This window comes from Macrobrachium nipponense, chromosome 32 (genome assembly GCF_015104395.2).
Source record: "Macrobrachium nipponense isolate FS-2020 chromosome 32, ASM1510439v2, whole genome shotgun sequence".
NCBI lineage: Eukaryota > Metazoa > Arthropoda > Malacostraca > Decapoda > Palaemonidae > Macrobrachium > Macrobrachium nipponense.
The window spans coordinates 36,884,310-36,895,222 of record NC_061094.1 but is presented as its reverse complement, the minus strand read 5'-3'; positions in this window follow the sequence as shown (position 1 = coordinate 36,895,222).

Genomic DNA, 10,913 nt, shown 5'->3' with positions numbered 1-10,913 from the left:
AACTTTTTTCCGATGTAATGGGAAAAGGGAATTTGGCGAGAAATTGTGCAGTATAGAAAGGAAGGACGTTAAGAAACCAGGTTCTCTAGTTAACCTTTCGTCAAGTAGGAATGATATGATGAGAGAAACTAGGAAAAGTTTTTGGTTAATTTCCGTCAGAAGGTGTAGTTTATTCTCTTGGAGGAGTAGATTCGAGAGAGGTGGTCTTGCTTCGAGACACAGGAGCTGCTGTCTCACTGATTAGGAGAGAGTGTCTGCCGAACAGGGCAGAAATCAACATGGAAGAAAAAAGTCATGTTAGGTGGATTTCCTAACACGTGTTCTTTGTCCTTTGTTGAAGTTGAATTTAGAAAGTCAGGTATGTCAGGGGAAGTGAAACTTGCAGTTGTTGACAGTTTGCCCATTGATGGCGTTGACATTATTGTCGGTAATGACTTAGCTTTATCCAAGAAGGTGAATCTGTTGTGAGGGATATTCCAGTGCCTGAAATGGTAGTAACTAGGTCAGGTTTAGATACAGATGTAGACTACGGTCATAATTGTTCGTGGATTCGAACGAGCGTGAGTTAGTGGATTCAAAACGAGTGTGAGTTCGTGGATTCGAATGAGAGTGAGTTCATGGATTCGAACAAGTGTTGATAGAGGTGGCGAGGTTGATCTTGCCATGAGTGTGGCTGAGAAACCTAACTCTATCGTTGACAGTGATAGCCAAGGGGAAGGCGTAGCTGTTGAGAGTAACGTAGTAAATGTACCGGTATCTAGTTACTAGTTACGGTGATGAATTAGGCACTATTAACCTTTTGGATAAGGATGAGCTAGTCAGTTGCAGAGAGAGGATGAGACACTAACCCGAATTTTTAGTGTGAGCTGGATGATGATCTCGATGATGTGTGTAAGGAACTTTTTGTTTAAAGGACGAAGTTTTGTGTCGTTATGTTCGTCCTAAGTCAGGTAGTAAAGGGGAATCACCGAACAATTAGTGATTCCTAGGAAGCTTCGTGAGCTAGTTTTTGAGTAGCACATGATGAGCAAGGACATTTAGGAGTAATAAAACTTTCAGGTGTATTAGTAGGGCGTACTTTTGCCTAAAATGAAGAGTGACATAAAGAGATATGTTTTAAGCTGCCCAAATTGCTGGGAAACCGAATCAAGTTTTTTCCCGAGAGTTCCGTTGTGTAATATTCCTTCAGTAGGCGAATCTTTTGAGAGATATTTATCAATATGGTCAGACCTTTGTCTGTAAGTAAGGTAGAGAAAGATTACACAACTAATCTAGAGTATTATAAAAACCAATTTAAGAGATGTTTTGGCAACTAGCGAAGGAGAACGGAAGTCAAGGGGAAACTAAAGGAAAACATGATCTTAGAGCAAAAAAAGAGAAGTTTTTGTGTAAGAGATAAAGTTTTAGTACTAGTCCAGAAAGAAGGTCCCTCTTTACCTTCTAAGTTCGAAGGTCCTTTTTTCAGTGTTAGAGGAGAGGGAAATGCACATTATTAAATTAATGTGGGTAAGAGTAGAGCAGAGGCAACAAATGTAAATTTGCTTCAGAATTATAAAGAACGCCCAGAACACCTTGTCCACCGCCAGTGTTCTATGTGACAGTGTTACTGAGAGAAATTAGTTTTGAGAAAACGCAAGAGGTGTTTTAGCATTTCAAAGTTTTAATTAGCGTTCAGAAAACGGAGAAATTAAGAGGAAGGATAAGTGATAGCTAATAGAGCCTCTCTAGAGTTTTCAGAATGAGTAGCCTAATGACCGTTTTCTATTTTGGCACGAGTGGTTGATGAAGAATGGGAGAAATATTAAAGATTTATGCAGAATTGTTCCCCTGCTGTTTAATTCTTGTTTCTCTTTAAAAAAATAAAATCGGTTGATTTCATTTTTTTCTCTTTTTTGGGGGGACGTGTCATGGTAAGCACTTCATAGCAAAGAATTAAGAGTTAAAGGAAAGGAAACGCATCTTCGAGAGTTCTGCAACGAGGAGGCATTCGCGCATGTTGTTGGAGGTGCCTGTTCTCATGATGGTTCTAGAATCGGCAGGAGTGTTGTGGAACTTGACAGGCGCCGACGTGACGTGAGGAATGCCGCGATTTCTGATGCAATACTTCGTAGAGAAACTTCTAAATCGTTCCCGTAATCTCGGGAGTCTGTGACGTTCACCGTAGGCCCCACCCTCCCCTAGGTCACATATAAATACGACTGACGAAGTAGGAGAAGGCAGATCAACAGTAAGAGCCACAGATCAGATTATCAGTGAGAGATCAGCAGCAGAGATCATCATAGAGAGATAAGAGAAGAAGGAACATACGAAGGATCAGAGAGGAAAGTCGCTCAAGAAAGTTTTGGTCGAATTCTGGTCAAGTTGTCGTCAGGAGTGGACGACAGAGTTATTCGACGTTGAGCAAGACTTCAGAGAAGAAACGTTCTGCGAGAGGTTTTGAGAAGTTCCTGCCCTTCGAGAATCAAGAATAGACATTATTTTCTGCAATACGGAGTCAAGAAGTTGTCTGCAATTGCAGTTCTCCTTTTGTGAAGCCATCGCTTCGAGTCGCAAAAACTGGCCAGCAAAAGTACTTTTCATTACCCCACTGTTTCCCCAGCTCATGCATTGTAGGAGTTTTGCCTTTTTTATGTAAAAACAGGAGATACCATTCTGCATTTATCTTTGTTAGTAAGCTTGTAAATAAACTTTGTTTGTGTCTGTGTATCTTTTCTATATTTGAGGCGTCCAGCGCTAAAACCCACACTCGCCACATTTTAAAAATGGAGAAAAAGGCCTTAGAATGTGTAAAAATATAAAAACACCAAAACTATTTTAGTTTTTCTGATATTTTCTTCAGGTCTGAATTTTTGGAATGTTTTAGGACCCCAAAAGTATAATGTTATATATGAAACAATAAATTTAGACTGTGCACAAATTGATTGACTGATTAATTGTATGATTGATTGTACAATTTATGAGCAAAATTAATGCTGAAATTTACTCCAGTACAGATCACATACTGCAAAATTGAACCATATTTTCATCATCAAAATATACACTCACTTACACCATTCAAAGAAAGAGGAAAGAACAGGGATTCCAGATGTACAATAAAAGGCCTTTCTCAAATTTGTGGCGAGTGGGTGGGTTTTAGCACTGGACGCCTCATTGTACCCAGTTTCAACTGTTGTGTTGAATTCTTTTGTTTATCATAATATCGAACTTGGAGCGGACCTCTCTCGGGGTTCGTAACATGTCTCAACATAAGTACTTTGAGAGTTTGGCTTATGAATTGAAGTTTCTTAAGAGGCTTCCAAACATTAAAGCATGTTAGCTTTCCCATACCTGAAATTCCATGACAAGGTCATCCATTTTCGGGATCTCACCGTGGAGACCCTCTGAGCGAAGGTAATGTTTTCCACACTTACCAGATTCATACCTGGCAGTCTGAGACTTCACCTGTAATTAGTCTTTACATAATGTAAATGCTCTAGTGAGTTGTTTTGGTGTTGGCTGCTTGTATTAGCAAGTGCTCTTTACACAGTCGGGTTGTTAAACACTGAGATTTTTAACTTAAAAATACATATCCTATTCTTTAGTTTAGTTTAGCCTTTTTATTCTTTCAAGAGACATCCGTACCTTTTAGTGAAGATAATCCTTGGAGTGCTATGTTTTATTCATAATAAAAAGAAATATCACCTATAAAATCACTTTCATGTCATAACTTTTGAGTTGTAAATAAATCATGACAACTCATACGAGTACTGAATCAAAGAATTCATAAAAGATTTGATTTCCTGAGAAGTTATGCATCATTGAAAGTAAAAAAAAAAAATATAGGTATTCATATATAATCTTTTCTTCGGAAATTCTGTTATACAACACTTGCATCCAAATTACCAAGTTATTACAATTATGGGTGTTTTCCAAATGTATGTGGTCACATTTTTATTAAGGAAAAAATTACCATCATTCAAAATTAATAATAGAAAATAGACTTTAATTAGGAGGAGTACTGGAAAATGAACGTATGTCTCAGAAACAAAAAACAAGGCTTGATCCGACCTTCCAGCTTACTTGGACCGCGTGCTAAAATCTAAGGTCAAATAGCGTGTTATTTCACCAACGAAAATTAAAATAAATACGCTAATTTTATTATAAATAATTGTTCTGTACTGTGCAACATGCACATTTTTAAATTTTTATTTTAACAAATAAATCATAAACGTCCTATCCTAAAATTCCTGCAGTTTTAACTCGACGCAAAGCACCTTTTAAGACCGTTTTAGGCTTTTCAATAGGGTTTTTCTACCCCACAACAACAAAATTTACATTGTTATATGAATGTACATATATTTATATTTATAAAATATAGCTTAAAACTAACAAAAGTTACTGAACCACCAAATATATACTGCAAATATATACAAGAACAAAGTAGTATGCTTGTAGTCTTACTTCCCGAGTGAGCGAAAAAGTGTCGACCCAGACTAGCCAGTGGCAAGCAATACGAACATTATTACCACCTCTTGAAGGCGAACGTTTCCTTCAGAACCTGAAACATTCGAACAACTCGAGATACACGTTGCGTCACAGGAAGTGCAAATCCCATGTTTCATAACGTTCCCCCATGGGTCGAGTCTCTTACTCCATATGAAGCAGAGTCTTTTATCAATAAATGACCAGAAAATGACTAATTTCCTTACAGACATCCGACATGGTGTGAATATGATTTTGTTCATCGGAATATGGGAAGTACCTTTTTGACGGCAGAAGTACGTCAGACTGATAAAGAAACATTGTTTTTCTTATCTCGAGCGCCCTGTTGAAGGCGATCTCTTTTTCCCACGAGATCCATTACGCTGTGACTTCTCCATTATATCGTGGAAGAAGAAGGAACAGGAATAAGGCGAGAAAAAGTGGCCTTCTCTTGGAAAGCCTCAAAACAAGGGCGTAACCAGGGATTTTCTCTTTGGGGGGAGGGGGAGGGTGGATAAATAGTCAGGACTGATGTGTTCAGGGTGCTAAATAATTTTTTTTAAATATAGGGATAGTACATAATGAATATACCAATACAACATACGAGGTAATATATAAAGTATATCATAAAATGGCAGAATAAATGTAAAAGCTTACTAGTAGGTTTCAGAAAACCCAGTATTTTTTCCCAAGTACATTCCAATGTAATACTGGTAAACTTACATACACACACAAACACACACATTTTCTCCTCATATACTCAGCGATTTATCTCTTCTTTCATTTCACCATCGAGTACATCATGAACTCCCAAAATCTAATTATGAGCTGCCCAGTTTCTCCCTCAGTCACAGAAATATAAGTCGTGTTACATATCTGAACTTGCCTGTTTAAAAAAAAATTGGGATATGTTTTAAGGAAGAAAAATGACAAGCACCAGGGACCTGTCATTCCAGTGAATAATTGCAGAGACACTAAATGACGTCTGTTTGTCCAGCTCAGTGCCTTCCTAGTGTCCCTTGAACTTTATTGACAGCAAAGACGTAAAATCTAGAAAAATATCTAGTTTCTAACACTGAACAGGCCAGCATCTAAAATCCCAAATAAATGATAAAGTTGGACTTTTCTGAAAATGCTAGTATTGGCAACATTGAAATATAAAGCACAGGTTAATTTTTAAAGGAACATCTGCAATGGAATATAGATTTTAGGCCAAAAGTCAACCGCTGCGGTCTATGAGGTCATTCAGCGCTGAAAGGGAAATTGGGAGTAGAAAGGTTTGAAAGGTGTAACAGGAGGAAAACCTCAAAGCAGTTGCATTATAAAACAATTGTCAGGAGAGGGTTGATAGCAATATGGAAGAAAGAATATGAATGGAGGTAGAGTAAAAGGAATGAAAGGGGTTGCAGCTATGGGCCGAAGGCACGCTGCAAAGAACTTTAAGTAATGCGCACAGTGCACCACGTGAGGTGCACTGACGGCACTACACCGCACGGGGTAAAGGAATATCTGATCCACTTTTCCGGGCTGTAATTTACACCTCAACAGACAATTGACAGCAGTGTATTGTAAAAATAGAGGCGCGCGGTCACTCAAGATAAGAAGCGCCACTTGAGATAAGGAAATCAGTGGTCCGTTTATCAGTGGGGGGTGCCGTTGTTACTCTCGAGGAGGAACTTCCCATATTCAGGTGAATCCATCAACGCCATTCGACTTTTCCCTTTGCATCACCACCATCCCCATCTCGGCCTCTTGGCGGATACCCCTGAGGAAATGTTTACTTTCTTATCTTTCATTCATTGATAAGAGAGTAATTCTGCTGTTATGGCGTAGTGATTTTTACTTTTTTTAGGTAGCTGATGAAAGGGGCCAAATATGAACGTCTCTTTTTGTGATCCATTACGCTATGAATCTAAACTGTTCAAGGATTCGTCGTAATGAATGAACAGACAGGAAAAGATGTTTTTGGTATTTGACGTCAAAGGGTCAAGGAACAAGGATTTTTTTCTACGTTTTACTTTCCGTTAAGTGATTGAAAAAAATACATACAAATATAGCACATAATAAGCATCTCTTTATTTGCCCTTTAACGTTATCAATACTAGCCTAAACTTAAGACCGAAGCGCAGAATCATGACTGTTCGACAGTTTATGGCAATGAATATTAAAATGTGTTTATGTGCTGATCATTCACGTTAGTATTTACTGATATTTAAAGTCTTTGCAGTACGTTTTCAGGTCCCTGGTTTAAGATGATACAGTGATTACTGAAGTCGATATTTTTACTGAAAACATCAAATACCTGGCAATTTGTGACAGTTTAACTAAAAAATTTTTAACATAGGAAATTTTGGTACGCCGCTCTACTTAAATTTAGTGACAATTAATATTTCAGTGGATTATAGTTACTTCCAGAGTTGGTTTTCTTCACACTTTAATCAAAACAAATTCTTCTTAAGAACCAAGCATTACATAAACTTTCAACTGAATAATTTTACTTTATCCATTAACTCTATCCCTTTACTTCGACGTTAGTTAATTTGTAATAATTAGGTAATTATCATTATGAATCCGTGTTTTTTTTTTTTTTAAAGACAACAGTTTTAAAATGCATGCTGTACACTATACAGGATAAACAACATTCAGTCGGCTGAAAAACTCCACAGCCAGACAACTAGAATTGAGCTATGAAACAGATTGCTTTGTACTGAAATTCCTTATGGAATTTGTATTTTGTTTTTATAATTTGTTTAATTAGCATGGTCACTGGAAGACAGCTTAGTTTTCAAATATTTAACTACCCCATTGGTTGTTAACAGCTCACTCGCTGCCTTCCAGCGGCCATTCTGGTTTTGACCTAACCAGCCACTAATGCTTTTGTTTTCTTTCTGAGGTTGGCGGAAACTTCAGTCAGTTAAGGAAGTCACTCAAGATTTTAGGAAAGTATCTGGTTGAGATATCTGTCCTGAGGAAGTATTTTGTCTTGTATACTCCCATGTTTTGAATTTTGTTGCCCTGCTCAATTTCCAGAAGCTGACCCACGCTTAAAATCGTCTTACAAAAAGTTAGTTCTATTAAATTTCTTAGCCGCATGAAAAAAAAATCTGAAGCTTTTGGGGTTTGAGATTTAGGTCCTGGAGGGCGCAAATTATATTTCCCCACACTCCCTGCCTCACTGTCACTCTGAGGAAATGGTGAGGAGATCCTACATAGCGTAAATACTTTCTCCCAATATTGCCAATGTTCTTTCTCTACTGTTCTTCTGCTTTATATGTAAAATATGATAGGATGCTAATATGCTAGGGGACTCATTCTCCCAATTTCCCCTTCTCATCACTTGGTAAGAAACAGGCAATATTTAGCTATAAAAATCTTCTTTTCCTCAATAATTTAGATACAAGCTCCTTTATTAATCCCAGTAGCTCTAAGAGCGAGCAGTAAGACGAAACAGCAATCACTTTCTCATCTGTGTTCAGACCTGAAGACATAAGGTATAAAAATGTAAGTGGAAAAAACTTACACAATAATGCGTATAGACTGAGTCGGGCAAGAAAATCCTCCCAATTTGGAAACAATGCAATGGTCATAGAGAGATGCTAAGTTCTTAGGCTAAAATCACGACTTTTCTTAAACCTCTGGTGAGAAATTCTGTAAAAAAAAAAAAAAAACTATCCACTGTTGCTGTTAATAAAGTCAGGATTTAATTGCAATGAAATTTTATATTCTATATATATATATATATATATATATATATATATATATATATATATATATATATATATATATATTCTGCTTTCCCTTTCTCTCTCTTTCTCTCTCTCTCTGGTTCGTTAGCTACTATTTCTTCAATATATTTATTAAAAGGAACTTGATTTTTGGAAAAAAAAAAAAAAGTGGCCCTTCCATAGAGATACAGGTTCATGAGCACGAGTCTTTGGAAGTTTCAGGTAGAAGATGGTGATAATAGTAATAGACAAACTCCGGCAAACCTACACGTCACTGACGTCATCCTTTTGATAAAAGTACTTCTTAATTTTGATGCTCAATACTGACGTCTGTTTAATTACAAGAAGGAATTTCCTTATCAAGAAACCTTTCTCTTCTACGATTTCATCAGCTTTATATTCACCATTATATTTCGAGACGCATTTTCTTTTATAGATGTGTGTTTATTAATGTCCCTCTGGTAACAATCAAGAAATTATTGACACATTAATTATGAGCGTCATATTGTATATCTGCGTATTCTCTCTCTCTCTCATATATATATATATATATATCTATATATATATATATATATATATATATATATATATATATCACATATATATATATACACAAATATATATACATATATATATATATACACACTATATATATATATATATATATATATATATATATATATATATATGTATATATATGTATATATATGTATATATATGTATATATATGTATATATATGTATATAATATATATAGATATATATATATATATATAGGATATATATATATATATATATATATATATATAATATATATATATTATATATATATATATATGTATATATATGTAATATATATATATATATGATATAATATATATATATATATATATATATATATATTAACTATATATATAGATATATATATAATATATATTTTATATATATACATATATATGTTTATATATACATTAGTATATATATATATATATATACATATATATAGTATATATATATATATATATATATATGATATATATATATATAATATCTACACACAGAGAGAGAGAGAGATTTTTTGTTTTAATCAATTTATTGCGCCCATTGGCGTCAGACATTTTAATTAAGTTATGCCTAAAGAAAGAAAAAAAATAATAAAAAATAAAGTATATACAGACATTTAAGTACATATCAAAACAGTATGTTTACATCTACAGCACATAATGAGGGTTACACAAAGGAATACAAAATAAAGTATAGACAGATATTTAGTACCTATTTAAAAATAATATTGCTCATTTCTATATATTAAAGGTTTTTATACAAAGAATTCATATGGAATACAAACTAAATTTTAAGTGATTTCGTAATACTGTATTGATACACTGGTGGCTCTCTCGGCATTAACTACTATGATGAGTAGGTGAGCGAGCAGCTTGGCGCACCATTTTCTGCAGCACAGGAGAGATGGACTGGGAGCATCAGCATCTGGAGGATCCAGCTGAGAGAGAGAGAGAGAGAGAGATGCGTATCCCTACTTAGGCAAGATAAACAAAGAAACTGGTGTTTTGTGGCATAAAGTTTCTTTCAATTAAGTTTTTCTCTCAAAAACCCACTTTCCAGAGATGAAAACGACTTCAAATGAATCGCAAGAGAATCATTATATGCTGAACTGGATTCAGAACTGACACAGCATGTTCTTCACAGTCTAGCAAATTATTATCTGTCAATAATTTTTTACATATATTAACTACTGTGAGTCTTTGGGGTAATATGTCACTAACAAGTGGACATTCCAGGCAATAGTGTTCCAGGGTGTTGGCGTTGGGTGCGTCACATAACCTACAGAAGAAGTGAGGAACTCCATCTTGCTCAGCCACCTGCCAAACTGGTCGCCAACCCAGCCGAAGACGCGCACAAACAACGTCATTTTGACAAACCATGAGTCCACTGCGGCGATACTTGTGTTGGTGAGGAAAGAAGTGATCATAATGCTGTATTGATACACTGGTGGCTCTCTCGGCATTACTACGATGATGAGTAGGTGAGCGAGCAGCTTGGCGCACCATTTTTCTGCAGCACAGGAGAGATGGACTGGGAGCATCAGCATCTGGAGGATCCAGCTGAGAGAGAGAGAGAGAGAGAGAGAGAGAGAGAGAGAGAGAGAGAGAGATGCGTATCCCTACTTAGGCAAGATAAACAAAGAAACTGGTGTTTTGTGGCATAAAGTTTCTTTCAATTAAGTTTTTCTCTCAAAAACCCACTTTCCAGAGATGAAAACGACTTCAAATGAATCGCAAGAGAATCATTATATGCTGAACTGGATTCAGAACTGACACAGCATATTCTTCACAGTCTATCTTTATAAACTACCCACGGAAATGTTAACCGACCATAATACCATACAATAAATTGAGGTAATGATGACCTTTATATAAAGTAAGCGTGGCTATGTATTCACCATAATTCTATATCAGGTCAATGTGGATGTATAAATTAATTATGTATGTTTCCACTACGATTTTATATAAAGTAAATGTGGCTATGTATACACTACAATTTTATACCAAGTCAGTGTGAAATGTATAAATTAATTGTGTATGTCTCCACTACGATTTTATATAAAGTAAGTGTGGCTATGTATCCACTACAATTTTATATCAAGTGAGTGTGGCTATGCATCCACTACAATTTTATATCAAGTGAGTGTGGCTATGTATCCACTACA